The 25,767-nt window shown below is 36.3% G+C and overlaps 1 protein-coding gene across 6 annotated transcripts in view; it reads left to right on the top strand.

Moving 5' to 3' along the window:
* Positions 1 to 25,767, top strand: part of LOC108769422 (tyrosine-protein phosphatase Lar-like) — a 328,651-nt gene that overhangs the window by 105,398 nt on the left and 197,486 nt on the right. Inside the window, exon 1 of one of the 6 annotated variants that reach the window (XM_018520402.1) lies at positions 11,039 to 11,069. The exons of 4 other annotated variants lie outside the window; for them this stretch is intronic. The gene's annotated coding sequence lies outside the window, so the exon portion shown is untranslated. Of the gene's footprint in view, positions 1 to 11,038; positions 11,070 to 25,767 lie in introns of those variants that run through there. One more of the 6 variants, XM_018520408.1, reaches the window with a different exon arrangement.

Genomic DNA, 25,767 nt, shown 5'->3' with positions numbered 1-25,767 from the left:
TATTGATAGCGGAAAGCGAACCGCATCGCAGTTTAGTGGCCATTACGCAGTTACAACTATTTGTCTTGCCCCGTAAAAACAATTTACCTGCCGCAAAAGAATGCAACAATCGCGAAACTCGGCCTCGTCGAGTCGAAAACACCCTCATGCTATTCACTTGCCTACCACTGCATGCGGATGTTTTAAAATGCAAAATTGGTTTTATCTGGCAAAAGCCACTCGCGCTCGTGTCGCTAAGCATTATAAGTGTCGAAAACCGCGAATTTTCTGCACGCTATCCGCTGTCATTTCGTTCCATCTCCGCGTCTACAGGGAACGTTAAAGTTTTAATGTGGCAGGGATAAGCTGTCTTCGCCGCGCACCGCGGGCTATCCACTAAATGCTTGAACGACAACCACTGCAATTTTAGTTTGGCCGAGTTGCCGAGTTGCACGCAGTTCTTGTCTCGAAGTCGTCTAAAAAACTTTTGTTTGAATACACAGTGCCGATTAAAAATCTGGAATCATGCAAGAAAAACACAAGAACTGCGAAAAAGGTAAATTTCTGTTTGCTAGAGATGCTATTTTTGCTATTCATCAGGGCTTTAATTATTAGAGGTACTAATAATCGACGTTCTGCTGTATACACTGTATATATATGTATATATCAACTTCATTATGATTAAATTAAGCAAATTAGATCGATTTTTCATTATTATAAAGCAACGAAAATTTGAATATAAATTCAATACAATTAATTAATCAGTCATTCTTCTCTTGTGAATAATTTACTATATAATACGTAAATAGTATTACATTTGATTAATAGCTTTGTATATTTGTATATTTAATAGTAAACAGTATTTATTATTTCTTATTTCTCAATATGTGTTGTGAATGACATATATAGATAAAAAAATATCTACTACACACGCAAATACGTTGTTCGTTGTATTATAAATGATATTTCGTAAAGACAATTTCATCGTTTTCTTAAGAATTGGAACGAGGAACTACCCCTTTTGTGTGTACGCGAGTTTACCGTACTACCGTACTAGAACTTGCCCTGGAACTTTATACAGCGCACCGAAATGTATACAAATGAGCGGTACGGTGCCCATCGGAACGATTAATCACTTTCCTTGCGCGGTGCACGACTTCTAAAAACTCGCGGCACTTTGCGCGGTGACAAATCGAAAAGGGAGTACGAGCACTACGAGCGTTTCGAAACTCGAATCCAATGCCGAATAGCGGCGAATAGTAAAACTTTAGTCTCAGAGTATAGCTCACTCTACCCAGATTAAATCGCGTTTATAGACGTTCTTGATGAGTTTCGGAGAGATTCCTGGGGAGAATTTCTTCGCTGAGATAATGCTCCGTTAGATAATACAGTTGCGGGGTGAAGTAAACTTTTAGCGTGTATAACTATGTTGTTAGTATACGACACTAAACTATCTCACCAAACTTTGCATCAAAATACGAGTTACTTTATAAAATATTCCTTTTCTCCTCATGCTAGGAGAGAGGAAAGTATTGTTTAATATTTCAATCACTTTTCGGTATATTAAGGATTAAATTATTTTCTGTGTTTATTACACATTCTGTGTAAATTACACAAATATGAAATGTTGAAACGCTCAATATAAAATAAATTTAAAGCTAAACTAATTAGATTTCCGCAAAGATTCAGTTTTCAACTATTTATGTACGTGACAGGTAGTCCGTAGCGTATCGATCATATAATGTGTGAATGTGTGGACTAATCAAGCTCGTAGCATCACTCGCGCAGGGTGATTAGATGTGCTATCCGACCTCAAACAACCCACCGTTCTAACTCAAACATCAATCCCTTAAGGGAACCAAGATGTTAGATTATGTTACGTCGTTAAAGGTAATTAATACTCCCTTTCGCTCGCACGCTGTCTTCGCTTTCGTAAGAATCTAATGGGACGTGCCATTACCAAGATATTTCGGGAGATATATAGATAATGGCTGAATATAGATTCAGCGGATATATCTGCATCATTCTCAAATCAGAAGCTCTCTCTCTCTCTCTCTCTGTTGGACATAATATATGTACATATATATAGTGTAATTTAACATTATAGTAGCATAATACATATAATATAAATATAAAATATAACAGTATATTATATATATATTTTGAAAATTATACAAAAAACGATTATTGATATTTTTTTATAGTTTATGAAATGGTCAAGTTGGACGTTAATGTACGTTGGAAAAGAGCGCGAGAAATGCGATGTGTAAACTATTGTAACGTGTTTAATGCGCGCGGCGGAAGGGGAGAGAGAAAAATGAGCGCTGCTCTTAATTAATGGAGCGTGTTAAACGACGCCATGTTCTATATGGATTGCTTTTGTTTACGGTTTAAATGACGGGCGATGTTAATCATCGCGACGCACATTACGGGGGGTGAATTGGCGATGCACCCTCTTAATAGGCCACATGACAGGTGGGGAAAAGTTGCACCGACAACAGTGACATACAAGTTGTGCAACGTGTTGCGTAATCTCGAAACAGAGAGTTAACATGCTCGGAGGAACAAGTTAAGTGCATTATAATGTGAGCACCTTGTCGTTCGAGCATCGTGTCATTGATAGCATCAGCGATGCTTTACAGATAGTAACCGTTGTGAAATACGAAATTTATATTGTTTATTAACGTGTTGTCAGTATAATAACTTTTACCAAAGAGAAATGTAATTTTACGTTTTCTTGAATATTTACGAGATATATGTATATGAAATTGTTGAACATTGATAGCAACTTGCTAGACTGACGTTTTATTTATATTATTATTTAAATTATGATGTTTTATTTCAATCATTATTTAAATTATCAGACTAATGAAAATGTCACTTTTGTTAAATGTTTTTAATTAATTTATGTTTAATGTCACTTTTGACTGTGTTATTAAATTTCGTTAATATTTATTGAAGGTTTAATCCCACACGTTTGACTCTTTTTGACTTTTCGCATTAATTGTATATTTTAATTATACATTGTTTTATTGAGATAATATTGTAATTTTGGCGATAGCAATATTTCCAGTTCTGAAACGTCGAATTCTCTTCGGACTATGTGAGTCGAACGAGATTCACATTTCGATCACGTTCGGAAGGGTTTTCGACGGGTCAAAGGCTTAGTCTCAAAAGACGAGGTTCGATGAGAAACACTCGCCTTCGACGAGAAAATACAGAAGTGTTAAGGGTTAATCCGGTGCTGGTCCTCCATCACTCGCTACTTAATCCGAAATCTCTTCCCTTTGTGTCGAGCAAATTTCACCGCGATGCTGAATTCGGCAACTACGAAGCGATAGAACGTTCTTTCTTCTATGTGAACCAGAGTTATTATATACTCGCGTATTTTAACACAATGAAGTAAATATTTACTTATTAAAAGATTGCCAAATTTTTATCATCTATTACATCATTATCGAAATTAGAATTTCAGACAGTCGCGAAATACTCAAAGCGTTCAACTGATCGATTTAACATCGCGTGTCACGCACTTTATTATGATGTTAATTAATACTTTAATCCTGGACGTAATATAGTTGGCGCTTTGATTTGCGCCTTATTACAAAGTTAATCGAAGTTAAGAGATGAAAATTTCTGTCAAAGAGAGTTGCTCGACAAAACGAGCAAAGTGAATATTTCGCGGAGAATACGCTCATTTGAAAATATCGGGAAATATTCTGCGGAGGTAATAATGATTAGGATAATGCACAATCGGCCAAATTTTCCGATGTTTATATTAAAGCTAATTGCCAATATCCATTAATGTTATAATAATTAATGTAGGTTTTTGTCATTTGTGTTCTTTTGCAAAAGATGGGTACTTAATCGGCTTTGCTCTGCGAATGGAACGACAGATTTATCGAATACTAGATATTTTCCATTTCGAGCGAGAACAAATGTATCGTCGCTACAGCACGCAGATGCAGTATTCTAGCGAGATTGTTGCTGTGCGACGGCGCATTCCGTGTCGCACGTCTCTTAGTCTCGACAACATACCAAATACATCTTGGCGCAGGAATGTGCAAAGGACTGCTCTCTTCGTATGTCACTTTCTCTTTCTCGTTCGCTGAAAAATACGTCGATTTCTCGTAAGGTAATCTATGCAGTACATGACGCGGTTTGTCTGTCTCGTCAGTCGTCAGTGTACGAGTGAACGCTTGGTTCGATTTAAAAGATTTACAAGTGTGTTTGCATCGCGCCGTCTCACCGTAACGAGAAACCTCATAGTAATAGGTTTCTCTTAAAGTGCTCGGAGTAATTTCTTTAAACGTCGAGCGCTGCCTAGGAGAAGGAGTTTGCTAATGAATTTCTACGGCGAGTTCCTCGCCGTTGGCGCCATCGAAGTATTTACGTTACATCGAGCTGTCTCTCTTTTTTTCTTCCTCTCTTTGTCTACGAGAACACAGCTTTCTTTCCCTTAGCTCCTTCTCTGAAATGACTAGAATAATATGCTCTACAAATTATATAAGACTACACTAAAGAGATATTAAAGGACACCTTCTGAGACGAATAATATTTTCTAACGCGGAACATTATGAGATGTTGGAATTGTTTCCAGATTTGATGAAAATTGTCTTTTGTTTAGACAGTAGGGTAAAGTCAATCCTGTATACTCTGTATCGCTATAGTTTAGTTATACTACTCTTTTCCTCTTGTGCGACGCCGCGCGCCGTATAAAAGCTTCGATGCCGTAAACGCTTCTCTATTTGAAATGCATTGGTCGTAGGCGAGGAGCACGACGAGGAGCTGTTTGCGCTGTCAACCAACGGATAATGGATCGGGGTCACCGGACAGACCGTTGTCACGACGCGACGGTGGCAGCAGCGGCCAGCGGCCAGCAATAGTCTGTGAAGGCGACCCGTAGAAAAATGACTATTACTTTGCCGAAGATCAGGTTAATAAAACGATCGGTCAATGTTACCCGTGGCCCCATCCCAAGCTGCCATTTCTCTAGATACGCGGCATATCGCGATGCTCTCAGACGCCTCACCGAGAAATGATCGAGCGACATGTAATTTTAAGTCGACCATATAGATGGTTCGTAAGGTTTCTAAGCAGATACTTTTGTGTCAATTCTCGAATGCCGAACAAACAAAGATGGTTCAAATATAATTTTGCCTTTCGAATCAATTCAAGTTATTTCAGTCTACTTTTATTTCTTTTATTAATACGGTGTGTATTGTGCGTGTGTAGATTGAATTGCCATAGTGTGGAGAATCGTACAAAGAATTTTAAAATGATTTCTTTTATAGATTTATTATTCTTATTATTTCGCCAATACCAATAATTATGGATGTATGGCGTACATTTTTTATTTTGTTTAAATATTCTTAAAAAAATATCTGTTTTACGTGTCAGTACCTTGACATTGTTTTTTTGTTATTTTCCGTAACAATGGAAAAATCGGGCATGCACCAGATCTGTCGAATTGTTAATTCCAATATACATGTCGCGCGGCATCGTCATCGCCTGACAGAGATTCATGCTCGTCCCACCTGTTTAATATTCCGCATCTGTAAGCCGTGCGAGCAGGCTGTGCTTTTTTTACAGTGTGCCTCTCTCTCTCTCTCTCTCTCTCTCTCTCTCTCTCGCACCCATACGTGAAATACACGTATGAAATTTTCTATGGCGTCATAGCGCGCGGCGGAAGGAATACCGAAAGCGCATTTTATAAAGAACGACGACATCCCTTTTACCATACACATTCACGCGAAAGTATAACGGAGGAGGAATATCGTTCGCGCGGCGCATTCCGCAGCCTGGAGAGGCGCAACCTCTCTCAGGTAATTTGCGCCTCCATGCACGCGCGCGACCCTGTGAAAATCTGCCGAAGAAATTTATTTGCTGGTACGATGAATTTCCTTGATGCGCTTTCACATCGCGTCTCCGTGATGATTAAATGATGGCACGTTAAATGCGCGCTAAGAACCGGCTTTAGCTTTTCTCTTAACGTTACGACGTAGTGCCACATGGATCCGAAGGCATTACGCTGACCAATATTATTCGCGATCGTATACGCTAAAATAATTTGCAAAAATGATTGATTTTTCTTGAAACGTTGTCTTTTTTGAAATGTGAATTGATTCCTATTTGAATGAAACTTTTGATAGAGCATACGTGTCTAGTCGAGGATAATAGCAATCCGTTTATCTATTCCCTTTGGGAAATTGTTCTCCATTAAGCCCCATCGATCAGCGGCTTATATCGATTGCCATCACTGCTTGTTATTGATTCCCAATATATACCAGTGGCAAGCTTATACTGAAATTCTTCTTTCGTCTATAATTTTCTCGTCGTCTCAGGAATTGCAGCTATAGCAACGCTATAGGAAAACTCGATGGCACTTGAGAGTTTCGTTCTCCGGCACCGACGTGTGTTGAAAAACCGCATCCGAGAATATCTGGATCAATTGCCGCGCCGCGGTAGGTTAGCGAATAGGTGGGCTGATAGGTGGGCGGGCGAGAGCGAATTTCCTCGATGACGTACTCGTCGTTATTAAAAATTCTTAACGTGAGTAATCTCGGTGTCGGCACCGTTCGGTTGAGGCCAAAAGGAACGCGATACGTAATTTTCTCGTAATTACATTTACGAGAACCAGCAACACACTGCCGCCGCCACGGTGGCTGCTTTAGGGAGAACCGCGTTCTAGGTATATTGGATCTCTCAAGTACGTCCTCATCCTATCGTTGGTTTCTGCGAAACTTGAACTTTCCGTCGTAGAGCTCAAGGCGATCTCATCGAAAACGAGCACCGATCGCGGTCGATGTCGTTCTCGTCCTCCTTCTCGTCCTCGCCTTATACTACTCTCTTTTAAGCGACGAGATCCTTCCTCCTCAAAAACCTTTTTTCCGCTGCCATGGCTTTTGCTCAGGACTTAATCTTTTCTGCAAAGTTATGAAAACGTCGCGCGCTCTAGTACCGGTCACAAGAGCTTCGTGGTGTTTCGGTAATGAAGTACGTTCTCGGTCAAAGAGCGCGACATGAATTCTGATAACGCAGTAACGCGAGATTAGTAAAGCTACTAGAATTATAACGAAAAGATTTCCTGATTAATGGAATTTTTTATTGTAAATCGGTTAATCGATTATCGACTAATATTTCTCTTCGGCTATATCTTGCTTGCCTTTGTTCACTTCCATTATCCGCTTTCTGGATTGAAGTCTGAGGACTTGACATCGTGTAAATAAAGGAATTCACCGTAGATAACTAGCTTTTTAACACGTTCCTACGTGCTACGTGGTTCGCTCACGCTGGACTTTCATATCAGACGCGTTTGATATTTTAGCTAAAAAGAAACGTATATTTATAATATAAATAATTACATAAATAATTTCTGATATCATGAGTGGATTTATAATTATGTTATACAATGCAGTATTGATTAAAATGAGATCTTTTTCTTATAATAATTTTTGTAGCTTTTTATCATTACATGTTATTTAGCATATATAATAAATACAAACAAAAATAACCGCTATTTACTGACCCACGTGACGTGGTCAAGTAATTTGAAATTGGTGCGGAACGGAATGTGACAATTGAATCTCCGCAATTTTTATTTCAATTTATTTGAATTAATTATAAATTAAACTATTTTTTTAATTCCGTGAGACCGAATTAAAACGGTTTTGAAGAAAATTGCGGTTAATTAAAGGACAATTTACTCACGTCCTTGACGTATATTAATTTCGCGTCTGAGTTAATTGCAGCACAACGCGTATTTTTATCATGTTTATTATGCCATCCTATCTACGATGCTGAAATACCTCGACCTAGACATGATCGAGTGGCGTTATTCGCGCGCATCATCGCGTAAGCCAGCCGTCCATCAGTAACCTCGGAAAACATTAAACAACCGACGGCTCTTGCGCATCTCATTTGCCGTAAGGATGCGCCCTCGCCTATCTCATTATCCTTTCTATGCTAACGTGAGTGATACGTCATCGCAGTGTAAAATACACTTCCCTCAGTTAATCTCGGTACACAGTGTTACTTATCACCTCATTAATACATTAAATTTTTTAACGTAATTAAAAAATCATTCGTTATTTTTAACTTAATTTATTTATTTCATAACAAAACTTGCATTATTTCTGTCTTCTGTATTATATCTTTATTTATATATCTTTTGTTATAGAATTAAATTCATTATTTAAAGGCGGTCGCCATTTCAACAGACAATAGGGATCAAGATCCGCTTTGACCGAGAATATGAACCTTCTTCGCTTATTCGTGTTGAATAGTTTCGCGATCGATTTCCTTTTATTATTATAATCTGTCATTGACTGATGTTAATCAGCAAAAATAAAACTTATGAGGGGTCTACAATAGAAGCCGTAGCATTATGCTCTATATGAGTTTATGACTATTTCATGTTAGGTTCGTCTTTTTAAAGAATACTTCATTTATGCAGCTAAAATATGACTGACTACAAACATATTTCTGCTTTTTGGATTTTATTTCTCTGATCTACAATGATACTTTATCTTGTGCGCAGTTACATCTATAATATATTGTGCTTTATTCAGGATATGAGAGAGAGATAGAGAGAGAGAGAGAAGCACACTTTTGCGTAAAACTAAACGACACTCGCGGTCGTTGCTCAATTCTAGAAATTTTACGTTGTTCACCATCGCGATTTCGTTCGCTCGCCCGCGGTGATAAATATTTCGGCGAAATTGCAAATTTTACAATAGTGTTTGATTACATGAGGCTATAGAGGAAATGAATCGTCGCAGTAAATCGCTACGATTCTCTTTAATCTTCTTAAGCGCAAAGGAATACCGTAAATTCGGTCGCGCATGAAACTTTCAATTTTTGCGCGTGTAGATTCGAGTTGCATGGGTGTTGTTGGTATCGCGTGCTTTCGTGTATTCGTAGTTGCCTTCATCTCCTTTTTTCTTTGAAACTACCATGATTCAGTCTTTGACAGCTTTCCTAAATCGAGCTGTCGAGTAAATCGTCCGTGTGTACAGCCCAGAAAAGAGAGACGTGATGAACGAACTGAGCGGACGTACGGACGAGAAGGACGAACGATTCCTATTATCAAATACGCGCGTGGGATACGTAGGTTAAAAAAAAAAAGGAAAAGCGGTCGGAGATCCGTGCTGGACACGCCCAGCCGCGTTTGCAACGTTTTCCATCGTTTTACTCTTCCCTTTTTTTTCATTCCCAGAGTGCCGCTGGCGTTCCTTTTTCCAGCGAAATGGAGGTCACGATATCTGCGTTTCCGTCACGTATCGCTTGAATAATATATCCTGATCTAACAGTGGAGTATGTGCGGCAAAATATATTTCTCATTTTGCGGCGCAATAATTTCCTTTCATCGAATGTGTGTGTGTGTGTGTGTGTGTGGGGGCGCGTGTTTGTTGCCATTTTTTATTTTTATTCACTGTGCACCTATATTCTTGCACCAAAAAAAAGAATACCTCCGACGTCGTTAGTTTCGACAAAGTGCTCGTAGGCATTTAACGCGTTCGACCATGTGCATCACTGTGTTCGGACGTTCCTCTTTTTTTTTTTTTTTTTAAATAAAGAAACGCCGTCGTTTGGTACGCTCGGGGCCACCAACGAGAAGAGGCTGAAAAATACGAAGCCACCGTGCGCGAAAGTGCTTGATCGAGTCTACTGAACTTTTGCGGCACATGGATGTGAGACTACTTCCGCTAGGACGACGTAACTCTCGATGCGCTCTAGAGTCGAAGTTGAAATCTCCCCGGATTCACGGATGTAAGGTGAAAAAAAAAACTCGAAAGTTTCACTGTTGAAGTTCGTTCGCGCCACTTTGGTGCGATAAGAATCATTCCCTTGCATTATTCATATCACGAGGAATGAGAACGATGTATATTGTACTTACAAGAATCAATATGCGTACTTGAAATCGCGCTTGCATAGAATAATAACCCGATGAAAGCGCGGAGAAAAACCTTTCACTCGAGAGATAAAAGGTTTCACAGCGATAGCAGACTGCAATGTATAATATGTACAGCCTTATGAAAGGATTAAAAAAATTTTGTATTCTTGATGGATGTACGTATATTGAACGTACTATATTGAATATTTCGTTAAATATTATTTCTATTATTATTATTAAAAAAAAACAACCTGTTAATCCTGTAGATATATACAGAATGCATCAGATATTACCTGTATTTTCTTTCCCATATATATTCATTTTTTCTCTTTTGCAAAGAAAGAGAAGATTATATTTACAAATACTTACAGATAACGTACACGTATCACAAAGGAATATTGAACTCTTACCAATGAACAAAGTTATTCGCGGTTGATCCTTAGTGTTTATTCTCCTTTACGATACATAGAAGATATATCGATATACGTATAGATAAACCGTAGATGTTACACACTGGCCTTTGTTGATAACTTTAACGTTCTATATTTTCCTATTTATTAAAAGATGTTTAAACGCAGACGATGCACGATACGTGAAAGTGCATGCATAAAATGTAATTATATTAGAGAGATAAAAATTAAATAAAAAAATTTGACGAGAAGATCAACGTAACTATTTCTTCTTTTATTATACAAAAATTGAACTGTACTATTACATATCGGACACAGTGGATTAATATCAACTGTAAAGTAGCAGCGATAGCTGTGCGCACTTTTTGCGACTCGGACGTAGAACATTTTCATCGAAAATATCAAACGGAGTTGAAATCAGCAGCGATGTCGAATCTCACTGCTTTTGGCCTCGTTTTGCGCTTGCACTTGCATCACTCTTCTCATTTGGTATTCACCATTCGGCTCGCTCTGTTAATTGCCTTATATTGGTAAAGTTTCTACTTCAAATTATACCAGAGTGGAAACCTGTATTCCTTCCTCGCTCTGCGGCCACGAGATGAAAATACGAGCAAGCTAGCGGTAGGTGGCCGATGTACATTCATTTTAAACTTTATGTAACGAATTCCTTATTTTTTTAACTTTCAGGTGAGTAGCCGGCGAATACTGGTATATCTTCCAAATCGGTGCAATCATCGTAAAATTGCGGGCGTAGCGCGCTATGCAGTAATCCGCAGTAACTTATCGTACGTATTTGCAATAATTATTAACCTTGTGTATATACTAGTTCTAATTGGCATAATTACTGTCTGTACACGGAGTGTGTCAAATGGGCTTCGCTGTCAGCAAATGTCAATATTGAAGACATGTGCTGGCCGCGTTGTAACCACGGTATTGAACCGTCATTACGATGGATAAGGAATCATGGCAAACAATACCGAAGTCGCGATTTGATTAATTAAGTCAGTGGTATTTCTATATGTACTGTATATGAAGTTCTATAAAAGTTGTCCGCGAGTAGCAAACGGAAGTGAATTTATATTTAGACAAATACGAAATATCGACAACTATCAGAATAACTGTAATACATAAATGTGTACCATGACATAATTATTATTTATAATTTATTATAAATAAATTGATATTTATATTAAAATATTTTTTAAAAGTTAATGTTGAGACGTTACTAACGAAATATTTACAGGCCCTTACAATGTCGAAAATCCATGTAACTATAGTTCCTCATAACTTTAGCGACCTATTTAGCAATTTTCTTTAAATGTGTTAAACAACAAGCTGTTCGGGAGTCAGCTATAAATGATTCATTACGCGCTTGTGCGTTTTGAACACATGCGCCGTAAAATATTTGCCATTAATCAAATGGGAGCTGACCTCGTTGAACGGTATCGTATCGTTACGTATGTACATATAAGTCTAAATAAACATTTGACAGAACCGTTATTTCTAACTTCCTGGCGTAGTTGACTTTACATCTTCCGCATCATCGTCGCGCCAAAAAATATTATGCTAACAACGTTTTCGCAGATACGTCTGAGAGACGATAAAGTCTCTATTTATATTCCTCCGATATACAAACGCAAAACGGAGTCATCGGTGAGTCTCGCGAGAGAACGTAAAGCGAGCCTCGGGCTCTCCCGGAAAAATGCTAAACATTGCCACGTGAATGGGGTTACGTGCGAACATGTATCTCAGCGCATGAGCACGGTTAGGATCATTTATAAGAAAATTCTGATATGGTGCGCAAAAGAAATTTTCCATTTGTATGCCCGCACGCATCCGATATTAAAGCAATCATTGGCATTATATGTTTGAAATCGATTGAACAAAATAACGGTTGCATCGTGAATTGAAAAGCTTCCGATAATCATGATGCAATCATAATTATTAGTTTTTTCTATATTTTCGTTTACGACTTTTATTTACAATTCTTTTTGATCGTTTCTTTTAAGCATTTTGCAGATTTAGATTTAATCCTAAAATTAATATTAAATGATTGTTTGATAGTTTTATGATCAAATATTATACCATTTTTTAGAGAGAACAATTCAATTTTGTTCTTCGTTAACGTTCGTGAAAGCCGTGTTACATTTATTTAAATACATTTATTTTAATTTTTAGTAAGCTTTTTTAGCTTTGTAATTACGCTTTTGAAATTGGTACGCGCTATGAGACGATAATTGATACAGGATTTGCGCAATTATTTGCTAGCTTTGTCACAACGTTACGATAAATTTATCATAAACGAGCACGTTTCTGTCTACTATTTTTGTATGTCGACTATGTAGCCGAGACATTGTCGTGAATGTACGAATATCATTTAGTTTACATGGAGGCGTATCATCGAGGTCGGTTTCGATATTTCATCCACATTTCTGCTCGTGCGATAGTCTGCGCCGTTCGCTCCCAGTATTTCAATATTTTTCTCAAAGCCACGCCAGCTCCAATTTATCGTCCTGACGATGTGTGAGCTTCATCGAGGTGTTTTTTATCGGCTGGTATTTTTTCGCTGGCTCACACATTTTTTGTGAAAATTTAAATTGTATACAAAGGAAAAAATGTTTGCAATTACCATAATTTGACTATAATTTATAGTCCTTTTTAGTACCAATATTAACTATATATTTTTTTAATAGAATTATAAATATAATTTTTATTACTAACATTATAACAATAATAATTATGAAATGGAGCTACCCTAATCATAATTATTTTATCATGTAATTATAATCATAAATATTAAACACTTTTCTTTCAGCGTACTTGGAGTGCGCGCGATAATTTAAGTTATTTGATGACAGCCAGAAATGCATGTTACATTATGAAAGATTTCTCTTTTTTTCTTTTGACGAGACTTAAATTTGAATTTTTATATTAATTATAGAAAAACGTAATTTAATGTGCAAATTAGGATTTAATTTAATAATTACATTTACATCAGTGTACTATAAGTGAATTAACCATAAAATAATTGAAAAGTCAATTAAAAATATGAAGAAACTGCTCAAAAGATTAAAAATCAAAAGTATAAAAAGGAGTTACGAGCCAAACATTTACACAATTACATATAATTTATAAACAACAAACTTTTCAATCTAACATGAAGTCATTATCAATGTTAATAAACTTTGAATCTGTGTAAGAATATAACATAAATATAATAATTAAAATCTAATATGAAAAACGCGTAATTAAATGTGGTAACTACGTACAATTTTTTCATAAAAATACTGCAATATCGTGAAGTTAAATTATATGTAATTGTTTTATTTATAGTTTTTTAGCATATTAACATCTTATTAAAATTGCTTGTCAATTTAATTCACGATATTACTACTAGTAGTTTAACTGCGTTTATAAGTCCGGAAAATTTGGCCCACAGTTCGAATGATTACAATATAGTATATAGCAAGTACATATATAGTATATATAGTAATTTAAATTAAATTATTTAAGTATTAAAGATCTAGCTTTGACCATTACGACTATTATTTTTATTTCTTATATGTAATTGTGTTTGGCTTGTATCTCCTTTTTATACTCTTGATTTGAAAAGTGAATGATAGGAAATTACATATTTGGCAGTAAAATTTGCTTTAAATTTATGCCACGGAATTGACGCGTACCGTCGCTTATCATTCCGCGACGCGAATAACCACTCTCGTCCTGTGATAAAAATATCGGCGCATTTTCGAACCTCAGTGCAATATCGCAAATGGGGTCCTTTGGGAGACGAAGAATACTCGTCGTCGTTATCTTCATCGCAGTAGTCCGATCCGAATCGATTCTCTCGCAGAGACTCGCTAGACGAGTATTCGCGAATAAAGAAAATCGTATGATCTGTGAAAAGGGATGCTCAAGAGGAAGCGGCGCGACGCGGGCGATGGCTTGATCGCAAACTATCTTTCTCCGGCGGTAAGACGAAGCGATCTTATCTCTCTGGTAACTTCACCACGGGTATTTCTGGTCGATCGGCGGAGAAGCGTCGTTGACGTTGCCACCATGGCCGCATCCGATATCTGCGACTTATCTCAACGATTTCCCGCTCCGCCCACTCGTATCCCACACCCGAATCCTCCTCCTGCAAGAGTGAGGAGTCTCACCACAATGCAGTTACCTAGAAGTATCCTCAAAGACGACGATCCTTGAGAACAGTTGGACCTGTCCTTATGTTGGAGCCACTTTGACGTCTTGGCGAAAACTGGAGAAGTATTAAAGTGGAAAGCCATTTGGTTCTGCACGCTCTACGTTGCGTTACCTTCGAAATTTCACAACATATTACAAATTTTGGACTTGTAGTTTTATTAACAGTTAGAGGGAACGAGGGATTAGGCAGGAGGCCAAGGATGAAAAAAAGTAGAATCGGACGAGAGGACAGTCACAAATTGAACGAAATCCCTTGGGCATGACGAGTATGTCGAGCGGATGGGAGATGAGAATTATACCAGGCTCGTTCCGCGACTCGATCGAGTTCGAGAGATAACGGAACGCGAAAAAAAAAAGGTAAGGAGTACAAACGGCTTTTCTTCGAGAGCCAGAAATGTTCGACAAGCGAGGACTCGATAAAATCGGACGATCGATAGCTTCATATCGATACTGCAAACTGTTCAAGATGATACTTACAGAATCATCGATATTTGTTTAATTTCCGAATTACATGTTATATACGATGTAATTATCGTTTTTTTTTTCTGTAATGGCAACATTTGAAAAAAATACTAATAGCAAACACAACGATTTATATTTTATGGAAGAAAATTACCAGCAATCTGTATCATCCGTTTCCGACGTAATAACACTTAATTCGCACCACCATAAAATAATTTGGGAGCCAGGCCAAGATTTTTATCAGCGCTCAGTGCGGGCACATCGCCGAGAAGGATACGCTATAATTTGCCTCGTATTATCCCCAGAGGCTAAAAGCTGCCACAGTTATACGATAAGGAAGTTCGCGCAGTGTCGATTTAACGAGTTCATTTAGTGAGGAAACTCAGCAAGCTGATATTCATGTGTACAAGCGGCGCTTGTACTGAGAATGTTAATGTTGACAATCGTACTTACTTTGGAAGTTCTATTTTATGGAAATGCAGCGAAAACTGGTAAATAATGATGTTCTTGTTTTACTTGGCGATACTTACGAAGAAAATGTATAATAATCATTTGTATAACGTGATGAGATATAAATGTATTTAAACTTACGAGAACGGGATGAGGTAGCGCGACGAAACAAACAATTTTATGCGAACGGTACTTGCACATTAATCAATAGTTTGTTTTTCTAAATAGACAAAAAGCGCGCCCTCATTTCTGCTCGTATTCGTCTAAAAACCGAGGTTATTGATCAAATCGTGTATATGGTTTTATTTGGATATGTATCTTTCTGTATTACGTATTAATTAACCAAAAAAAAAATATATATATACATATATATGTATGTATATATATATTATATATATATATATATGATACAAAAGTCGGAACGTAAAGGACAGGAAATCACAGAGAAAAATCTTATTTAATTAGTTGATGAAACGACCCAGAAACCGTCAAACCGAACAACTTACTCTACGAAATTTATTTCATAATATGGCACCGCGATTCAACAATAGAATGAACGAGACGGCAGCCCGAGTTTCATTATTGTCAGTTTAATTAAATAAAGCAGCTGTTCGCGGAGCTATGCAGCAAGTCCATTCAATTCAAATCCTGCTATTCTTTTCGCTTGCACGTGACGGTTTCATAAATCTCTAAAGACAAAGAGAGTATGAGAGATACGTCAATTCCAGTGCGGCTTTCCTCTACCTTTGCATCTATTTTCGGATCGCAAGTTTCGCAATTCGACGTTACGCTTTGCGTTGCTAATTACGGGATACGGATCGTGTTGTAAACGCGCGGTGTTGTCTGTAGAATATACAGGATGTGCCACGTCGGGAACATCGATTTCAACCGACAGGAACTTCATCCGGTCCGCGAGCAATTTCGAAACGTCGAAACTTTGTAACGGCGATATTTAACACTTTACACCGACAGTGCAAGTTCTGCGATCCTCTATTCGGTCATGTTAACATGGATTACGATAACATTCACGTGGTCACGTCAAGAACGATTAAGCCAAGTTTCAAAAATTTTTGTATAAACTTTTTTGAAGAAAAAATAAAGGGAATAAATCGACTTGGAAATTTGGAATTTATTTGATTTAAAAATATGCTATTTATATTTAAGGAGGGAGTACACTTTGGCCAGTTTAAAAAATGAAGAATTTTTTTGGATTTGGATTGCAAGAAAAATATAAATTCGAATATCCATTTGTAATTTGGCACTTTATCAATACAAATACTGAATTTGTTATGTTAAAAATTTTATTGAAAAATATTGATTTTGCGAAGAAATACAGCAATCTACGTAAAATGTGATTTAGTGCGTACGGTAAATGTGATTTTGCCATTTTAGTTATCCCGAAACCAAAAATAGAAATAGTTTCATAAATTATAATGTATTGCCTAGTGTCTGACCGAGCTTTTTTTTCTGTTTCTTTGAAAATTGATAGTATAATACATGTTTGAATTTTTGACACATTTTTTGACATTATAAATATTGTACATCAATGTATGCTCATTTGATCGCATTTTTAAAAACGTACCAATAGATGGCCCACCCTGTATAATACATGTTTGAATTTTTGACACATTTTTTGACATTATAAATATTGTATTTTAGAAACTAAAAATGTTATCAACATAATCGTCGATTAGACGAAAAAACTACTGGTTTCTTGTATATATATTTCAAATTGCAAGTCAATCCGTCAATTGTAGCCTGATAAACCATGTATGTACACCGTCGTCATGAAAAGCATGGTTTCGAGAAAAACGCGTTTAAAGTTTTCTGTGTTTTTTTCGTGATTGATGGAGCACTCATTTCTATGTGATTCCTTCCATGTTTTATATTCTTCAATATGTATATTTTGGCTCCAATGTTCACATTGTTTGCAGTGCAACGATTGTATAAAACGCTATTCTACTTGATTCTTCGGGTCGACTATTTCCATAGATGCGTCTATTTCAAGTGCGTCTATTTCAAGTGCTATAACTCGAAAATAGAGAAATAATTCGAATATTCACTTGAACTTTTTGCACATTAATTCTAAGACTTCAAAGAGTATTTTAAACAAAAAAGTTTGATTTTTTTTAAATTTTAAAGTGTATTCCTCCCTATATAACATCAGGTATTTTATTGAACGATTCTAAAATTATTTATATAAAATTTTACTTATAATCTCGAAATAAAGATGTGATGAATGAATGCGACCCTATACACACAAGTTTCTCTCAGTCAAGATTAATTCTTATGTGTTTAATTTTTACTGTGTAAATGTGAAAAGTACGCATCGTTAACTCTTCGAATGTACAGAAGCGACGGCGTCGTTGCATGTAAATGCGCGAGAAGAAATATATCTCACTTCCTTTATGCGGTTTTTCTCGTTCTTGCAGTAGCTATTTTTCTTTTCCGCTCGATAAATTGCGGCAAGGAAGATGCCTAATAATTATAAATTATAGGTATTTATGGACCATAGAATTTAGTTACCCATAATGGTGGTGTGAATTCGCCGCAATTACTGACTCCCAACTAGTTTAAACATGAGTACGTCAGATGTAGATGTTCTTTATGCTTATATTTTTAATTTCAGTTTTTTTTGTAAATGTGCTCTTAATGCGAATAAGATAAAGAATGCTTTTATTAAAATGGATATTAAGGAAATAACGCACATAAGTAATGAAAGATTTACGAATATAGATATAATAATCTGAATTTGTATTCGCTCTCTTCATTATTTCTTTTACTCAATCAAAAAGATATTTATTTTTAGTTATAACAATGATTTTAAAATGTAACGTTTAGATGAATTCTTCTCGTAAAACATATTTTCTTTGAATTACAAATTCTTCGACCAATTCCTTATCGATTTTCTTTTAGTAAGAATGTCGAAGAATTTTATCACTTGACAGTTTTTGTACAACTTTTCTATAATTAAACTTTAAATAAAAATTTTACTAATACAAAATTTATTTAAGAAATTTTATTTTTTTCCTATTTATTTTTGCGAATTTTGACTTTGAGGAAACTCTTTATTTTTAATTGCTTATAACACAAAAATTGTTAGTGTCTTGAACTTCTATTAATATAAACGACGTTAATTAATAAAAATCTAAAGAATCTAAAGAAAGGTAGTTAAAAAGGCACTTTGTTAAAGGAATACCATATATTGTATCTAATTCTGACACGTGTAATTTGCATTTTTTAAAGAGCACAATCTCCAATTATTTCACTATTGTCTGTAGCTATTCGAGGTAGATTCCTGACGCAATTTTTATTCGTGTCGGTTGAACTGCAGGTTATGTAAATTTGTATTAGCCACGTAGAAGATTCTCGAGACTTATTCTTCCTCTCGCCTTTAATATGACATTAACGTCGCGCTGCATTGTGATAGTGACGGCTTGAAATTACAACGATGAAATATCTTCTGAATGCCAAATAATAACGCGGATATTCCTCGGTATTTTTATTACGAAGTGTAAGCTAACGAATCTGTTTTGTTATAATCTTGGAGGGTACTTGTCATCGTTTACGTTTTAATTAATTTATATTGTATATTTCTTTTCGAGATATATAAATGTTGCATAAACGAGAAATTTATCGTATCATACGGAATTTTGCAAAAATTTGAAAGAACGTTCTCTCTCTCTCTCTCTCTCTCTCGTCCTCTCGGTTTTTTGCTCGGCAATGGAAATTATGTATACGTATAAATATAATTTTACAAAATTTTATCGCAACCTTTCGTCCTAAATTATCTGTAAACATTATCGTACCAAACGCATCGTCTTTTAGTATAGGTAGTACGGCACCCACGCACAAAATGTGCAACGTGAATCGATCTGCGCCAGGTTTTGACGTCAGACCAGAGGATCAGGTCAGAGGTTCGATAAATCGTCACCTATTGTATGGCGCAATGGATCTGGGACGATTGTCCCTGACGCCGGCACATAGAATCTGTTATGGGGTCATTATTCTTTTCATTGGCGTCTTTTTCCAATATACGACGTCTATATCCATCATTATGCGAGATTACAAAATAATGGGTATGTTAAGTTAAAATATTAATCGCAGAATAAGTGGATAAATAATACAGATTTTATGGTTTTTAAGTTTGATAAATAATGATATGGATTTTATATTAATTTTTTATTAAATGTCACATTAATGGATGGTATATATAATGACATTAAACACTATCACGATTATTTTTTACGAATGTTAAAAGTATATTTTTTCACATAGTGATTTCAACTATTAAAAAGCTTTTACTCTATTTTATTGTGCATGCTAATACTCTTTTAATAAGTATTAGAAGAGCTGTTTTTTTTTGTTACTCTTAGTTCATTATATTGTTATTATAAGAACAAGTATCGAATATCAGATTGCAGTTGCATAAATCTTTTTCCTTTCATTTTCATGTCGAGGAAATATCCTCAATTGTTTTTCTACTCTTTTTATTCGAGGCATTTGTCGCCTTCTGAATATAAAAGCCCAAGTTTCGAGCTATTGGTCACCAGATTGAGCGGAAAATGTCTAGCTTACGAGGTTGCCCGTTGCTCACCCCCGACTACCTGCCTGGTCAACCCTTTACACTATTTCTTTCCTCTGTGTCTCTTATTGCTTTCCTTCTGAAGTATATATACCGGGTGTCTTAATAGTAGTTCTATAATTTTTAATAAACTTTAGAATTACTTAATTAATTGAAGTTGAATTGGATTTATTTCCTTAAATTTTTGTATTAAATTATTAATAATTAATTTTTAAATTAAAAAATCACTTGACAAAACAAAATCCTATGTGCTTTAGGGGACACCGCTGATGACTTTGATCTTGATATATGTTGTCAAGGTCATGATTCTGAGTAACTTTTTCTTAACAACTAGATGGCGGTTTCTTATGATTTCGAAAATATTTAGACTTAAAAGTCTAATTTGTATAGTAAATCTTTCCATTAGAGAATAAAATGTTGAACGTATTTAGCGTGAAATACGTGACAATATTCCAAAATATGGTCGACGAAAATATGTCATTATGTCAGTTACTTTGCTATAATAAATATGTAAAATATGTATAATAAATATGTATAATACCTCATAGGTATAACTACTATTTTATTTTAGCAAGATCCACCCTACTTCCTTCCTGCTTAAGGGCGTGCGACTTTCCACGCAAACCGAGATCCACCTCATAATCAGATAAGGGTTGGGTTAGGTCATTAAATCGAGGTGGAGGTGCAGGGAGAGGGACGAAGCCCCTTCCCCGCCCACACGTGTTTTTTCTACATGAAATTATTTGGAATAGAACAATTCTTTCGTGTAGAAAGAGTATGTGTGGGCGGGGGAGGGGCGGAGCCTGCATCCCTATCCCGATTTAATCCTGATCTAAGCCAACCCTTATTTGATTGTGGGGTGGACCTCGGTTCGCGTGGAAAATCGCACGTCTCTGGGTAGTAGGGAGGACCTCACTTCGCGTGGAAAAGTCGTGTGCTCTTAGGTAAGGGGAAGATGGGGTGGACCTTGCTTCGCGTAGAAAATTCAATGCCCCTTAATAGGAGAGATTAATAGAGCTTTTAATATTATATGTGGCAGAAATAAGCTGTTATTTCTTAAACTTTGTTTGTTAATAACTTTTCAATGAAAGACGACCACCACTTAAAATCTGTTGGAGGGCTATGTTCCGATTCCCACCAGAATGCCATCCAGGTCATTCCATCCTTGTTATTTATCGAATATTAAACAAGAATGACACCCGGAGAACACTCGGGTGGGAATCCGAATACACCTCAGGGTCATGACTTTGACAACATATGTCAAGGTCACAATCATCGGTGCGATGTTCCTTACAGCACATAATTACCAATAAATTTTCTAATTTGCAATGTTTCATAATTTTTGTAAATTTTATAAGGATTGTCGGTGTTTTAAGAATTGCCGTGTCTGAATGAACTTTTTCTGCATTTAAATAGTAAAATGAACTTTGAACATTCTATATGTCGTATGTTTCTCTGTCGATTCTTGATAGTATAGTAGGAAACCCGATCGACCGCCTTTGTACGCGAATTTTTTTTCTCGTAAAGACTTCGTTCAATTAAAGTGAGAGTTCTACCCCTTGATATCGAAGTATGCTCGTTTGCTGAAACACAAGGGTGTCTGTGTCTTTGGCAATCCGTGGTTGAGAGAACAGCCAATTTCTCGAAATCGCTGAAAAAAACATGTTATTGATCACGGCTAATTCTGATTAGCTGGAATTGCATTAACTATGGAATTTGCTAATACATACAAAGGATTTGCTGTTGTAGCTAATATAAGGACGTGATAGCAAAATATGCATGTCTGTTACAGTCAATTTATTTAGCAACATGAAGTTATAGTTGACATCAGATATGTTCGTATAAAAGAAAATTATCTCTATCACAGCTAAATATGATTTGCTGAAACTGTACTTGCTACCAATTTGTCTGCTACACAGAAAACATTTGCTGTAATCATCAATACATCGATATAATAGCAAAAAGGCTTGTCTGTTACAATGATAATATTTAGATCAAAACACAAAAAGTATAGGACTCTTAATTTATCAAAAAACAATAAGAAGATGCGAAGAGCACATAAGAGTCAGCAAATTACTTGGAAGTATAAAAGATCTACATATATTATGATATATTAATTGTATAAAATAAGAATTCTAAAAATTGCGTATTACATTACATTACATTACATGTTTCGGCTTCTTCATTGAGTCATCTTCAAACGCGTGATACAAATGTGCAGTCAACATATTACTTAAGATTAGATTTAATCTGATGATACGATCATTGTTATTTTAACATTAACGAACGGATGAACATTCCACAAAGAAATGAGAAGATTGCTCGCATACGGTTAACAGGCCGAATGTTCGAACTTTCTCGTTGTTCTAGAGAAGGAAATGATGTTAAAAATAATAATTAAAGCAAACAATAATTTCGTCCAAGAGAAACACTCACCCGCCGATCGCCAATTCCATATCGCATATTAATAACCTCGTCAGAAAATTAAAACATCGATGATGATGTGAGATGATGAATTCCAGTCAGAAAAAAAGTCGATAAAATATAGTACAAATTTACAAGAATAAAACTAGGTGTGTGTCGAGAAATAAAATTTTTTTATCTTAAAATTATGTAGCACGTACGGCAGTCAGGTACTTTCCGAGAAGAATTTATTAATATATATAGCCAAAGATGTAGCTTAAAATTCATTAATCTTCATTTTAATAATCTTATAGTAAAACTATCCCATACATATGAAGAATCATCCTACCCCGGTCCAGGGACTATAATTGACTCACAATCAGATGGAATGTATTAGATTTAGAAAAATGCATTTTTTTCATATAGTTATTATTTTTTCCCCTTATTATTAAAATATTATTAGATAGTTAAATGTATGTAGTAACTGGTGTAGAATTCATTTTTTTGATATGTCTCTTAATTTTGTCTGTAAAAATTCAAAACCGAAAAATGAGTACTAGCCCCGGTCTCCCCTAAACAATTTTATTTTCAGTCAGTCGAACACATGATGTGCATCGATATGTCACTCATGTCGTATATCAAAAGTAATCAAAAGTAAGTTATATCAAAAGTAAGTTTATATCAAAATCAAACGGATGTAGCCAAGTTAGGTTTTTGTGCGATCCTATAAATTTCCATCGAACAATTGACGTGGAATTGTTATCGTGAGAAAAATATTTTGGTGACCCGAAAGTTTTCTCCTCAATAAAATTGACTAGTGTTTTATCGATTGGATATGTGCTCCATGAATGCGTTCATATTCAAATAAGGCAGTGCAAAATAGTTCGAACAGATTTATCGGACTATGCCGGATAAACTAAATTATTATTCAAAAAGTATTTAAAAAAAACTTTCTTTAACTATTAATATTTTCATTTACGTTTGTGGACGTTTCATTATGAATTAAAAGATTAAAAGTGTAAACGAGCGGATTCGACTGGCTTGGCCAGTTAATACACTTGCCAGTTAATACTATAAGTTTTGTATTTCCCCGGCAAACGTTCCAATAAAACACGTAGGGGCGACGCAAAAGCGTGACTCGCGGGCGTAATGTGAATCGATAGAAAGAATAGATAAGTTTCCGATGATCGGGTCTTGGTCCATCGCCTTCTTATTCGGAAAGAGTCATCCCTGCAGTAGCTCTCCATCGCCATCGCGTCATACCGATGGCAAACGAAAACATGCGGCACTCGCTCGTTCAACTTGCATTTTGCGCGACGTGCGAACCCGAGCATGCAGCGAATGTTTACGGCAGAAATAAAGCCAACGACGTATATACGTAATTTGAGTTCTATTCCGTTATACTGCTTTAGAGAGGGATGATGCGAAAGGGTTGCGACGCGACGCGGTTTGGTGATACCGGATCACGACGCTCTCGTTTTTCAAAGCCGACGATTTCGTCCGCTTGCTGTTGGCGCGAGAGATCATCGCCACAAAATGGTCGATGAACCCATTGCGAGAATGTGAATGGCCAGTTGTACGACCGCTACTCATGTCTCGTTAATACCAGATACATACTACAGAGTTTTTTGGACACTGTCAATATGAAATAAATAGTGCAATGGACAAGGTACAAATGACGAGTAAGAAAAAAATAAATGATTATCTTCAGAGCAGGCTTGGTATGCTATTTAAATACAATTTCATATATTTGTTATATTTTTTTACGAAAAGTGACGTATATATATCAAACGTGTATATTTTTATACTGTTGAACAAAAAAATATGGAACTTTCTAGCTTCCACTGATATAAAATGGATGAAGTGATCGAACGATGTGGAAAAAAATTAGAGGATTATTATTAAAAATAGTTATTGAGTACATCTATTTCAATCTATTTTACAAGCTATCAAAACTGACATGAGTCACAAAAAAATGTATATTTTTGTTCAATTGGACACATTTTCTAGCGATTTAAATATGATTCGTACGCTTAATACTATACCATAACAATTTCATAATGCACCGCTACATCAATCTGTTATTCGTGAACCGTAGTTGGAAATACTCCACGCGCCATTCATTATCCAAAATCCTACGCGACTAACGTGACAGGATCACAGTATTCACAGTAAGACGTAGTCGCGTGGAAAGCAGAAGCGCTTTCCTCCCACGCGCTCTTTGTCCCGCTTTCTCTTTACTCCGGAATCAAGCTAGTCGGCCAGAGCTAATGAACGTTAACCATGAATAATTAGATACGGCCGCGCTAATTGCCCATTATTAATCATCGCCGCGCAATCGCCGGGATCAAACATTGATCGCGACGATTGCGCTTCCGCCCGCTGCGCGGGATTCGGATTTAGTTCAATTATAACGAAGGCCATCCAGCGCGGCTTCCGGGCCCGCGCAAAGACGAGCTTAACCGCATTTCGACCGGAAGGCTGCTGCCGTGCGCGTCAGCGACCGTACGTACCATGTGAGCCTGGGGGTGGAAAACGTGAATAATTTATTTGCAAGGAATCGGAACAGCTGCGGTTACACCGACGACGACGACGACGACGACGACGACGGCGATGGCAGCAGCGGTGGATCGTCCGGGTGCATCGTCCTTGCTCGTAGCAATCACGCCAATGGTTCGGATGGTCCTCCGTTCGTCGGGCAATGTACCATCGATTTCAGCTATTTATGCCAGGATGTAACAGTTCGGCTAATATTGCGCGGTCTGTTGTTGCAATGGAAAAAGAGCAATCAACCGAGCGAACGTGAACCGGCATCCTACTCATGAAACTTTAATGCCAGATTTTCTCGCGCTCATGCTGGATCGATTCATTCCGTCTTCGCCAACTCCGATATCCTCATCGCAATATCAGTACATGAATATACCCCACTGACGTGCTTACGACATATTCCGCTTCTGACAACGATTAATTATTGTATTATATCTCTACGAAGCAATTTAGTTATTGAGCGTTGTACCTCATTCAAAAAGTGATTGGAGAAATAAATTAACTTGTATGAATCATTCTGCCATACGAAGCGCTCTGTCAGTAGAAAGATAGATAACGTATTTCTATTAATTCTTTAATTTAGAACTAAAAGAAGCTGTACATTAAATACGTTATACATATGACACAATGTATTTTGGAAAAAAATATAACTACTCGATGAGACAAATAAAATAATCCTTTTCATATTTGAACAAAATTGGATATACATTATACATACTAAATAAAGAATGCAATCAAATACAAATAAATGAATTTGCTTCTATAAATTACGAATACGGAGGAAGCCAAATTGATATTGACTGATATATATATATATATATATATATATATAT

The sequence above is a fragment of the Trachymyrmex cornetzi genome, unplaced genomic scaffold (assembly GCF_001594075.2).
Source record: "Trachymyrmex cornetzi isolate Tcor2-1 unplaced genomic scaffold, Tcor1.1 scaffold90, whole genome shotgun sequence".
In the NCBI taxonomy this organism is placed as follows: Eukaryota; Metazoa; Arthropoda; class Insecta; order Hymenoptera; family Formicidae; genus Trachymyrmex; species Trachymyrmex cornetzi.
The sequence above is the reverse complement of the archived record's forward strand: the minus strand, read 5'-3'. Positions and strand labels throughout refer to the sequence as shown.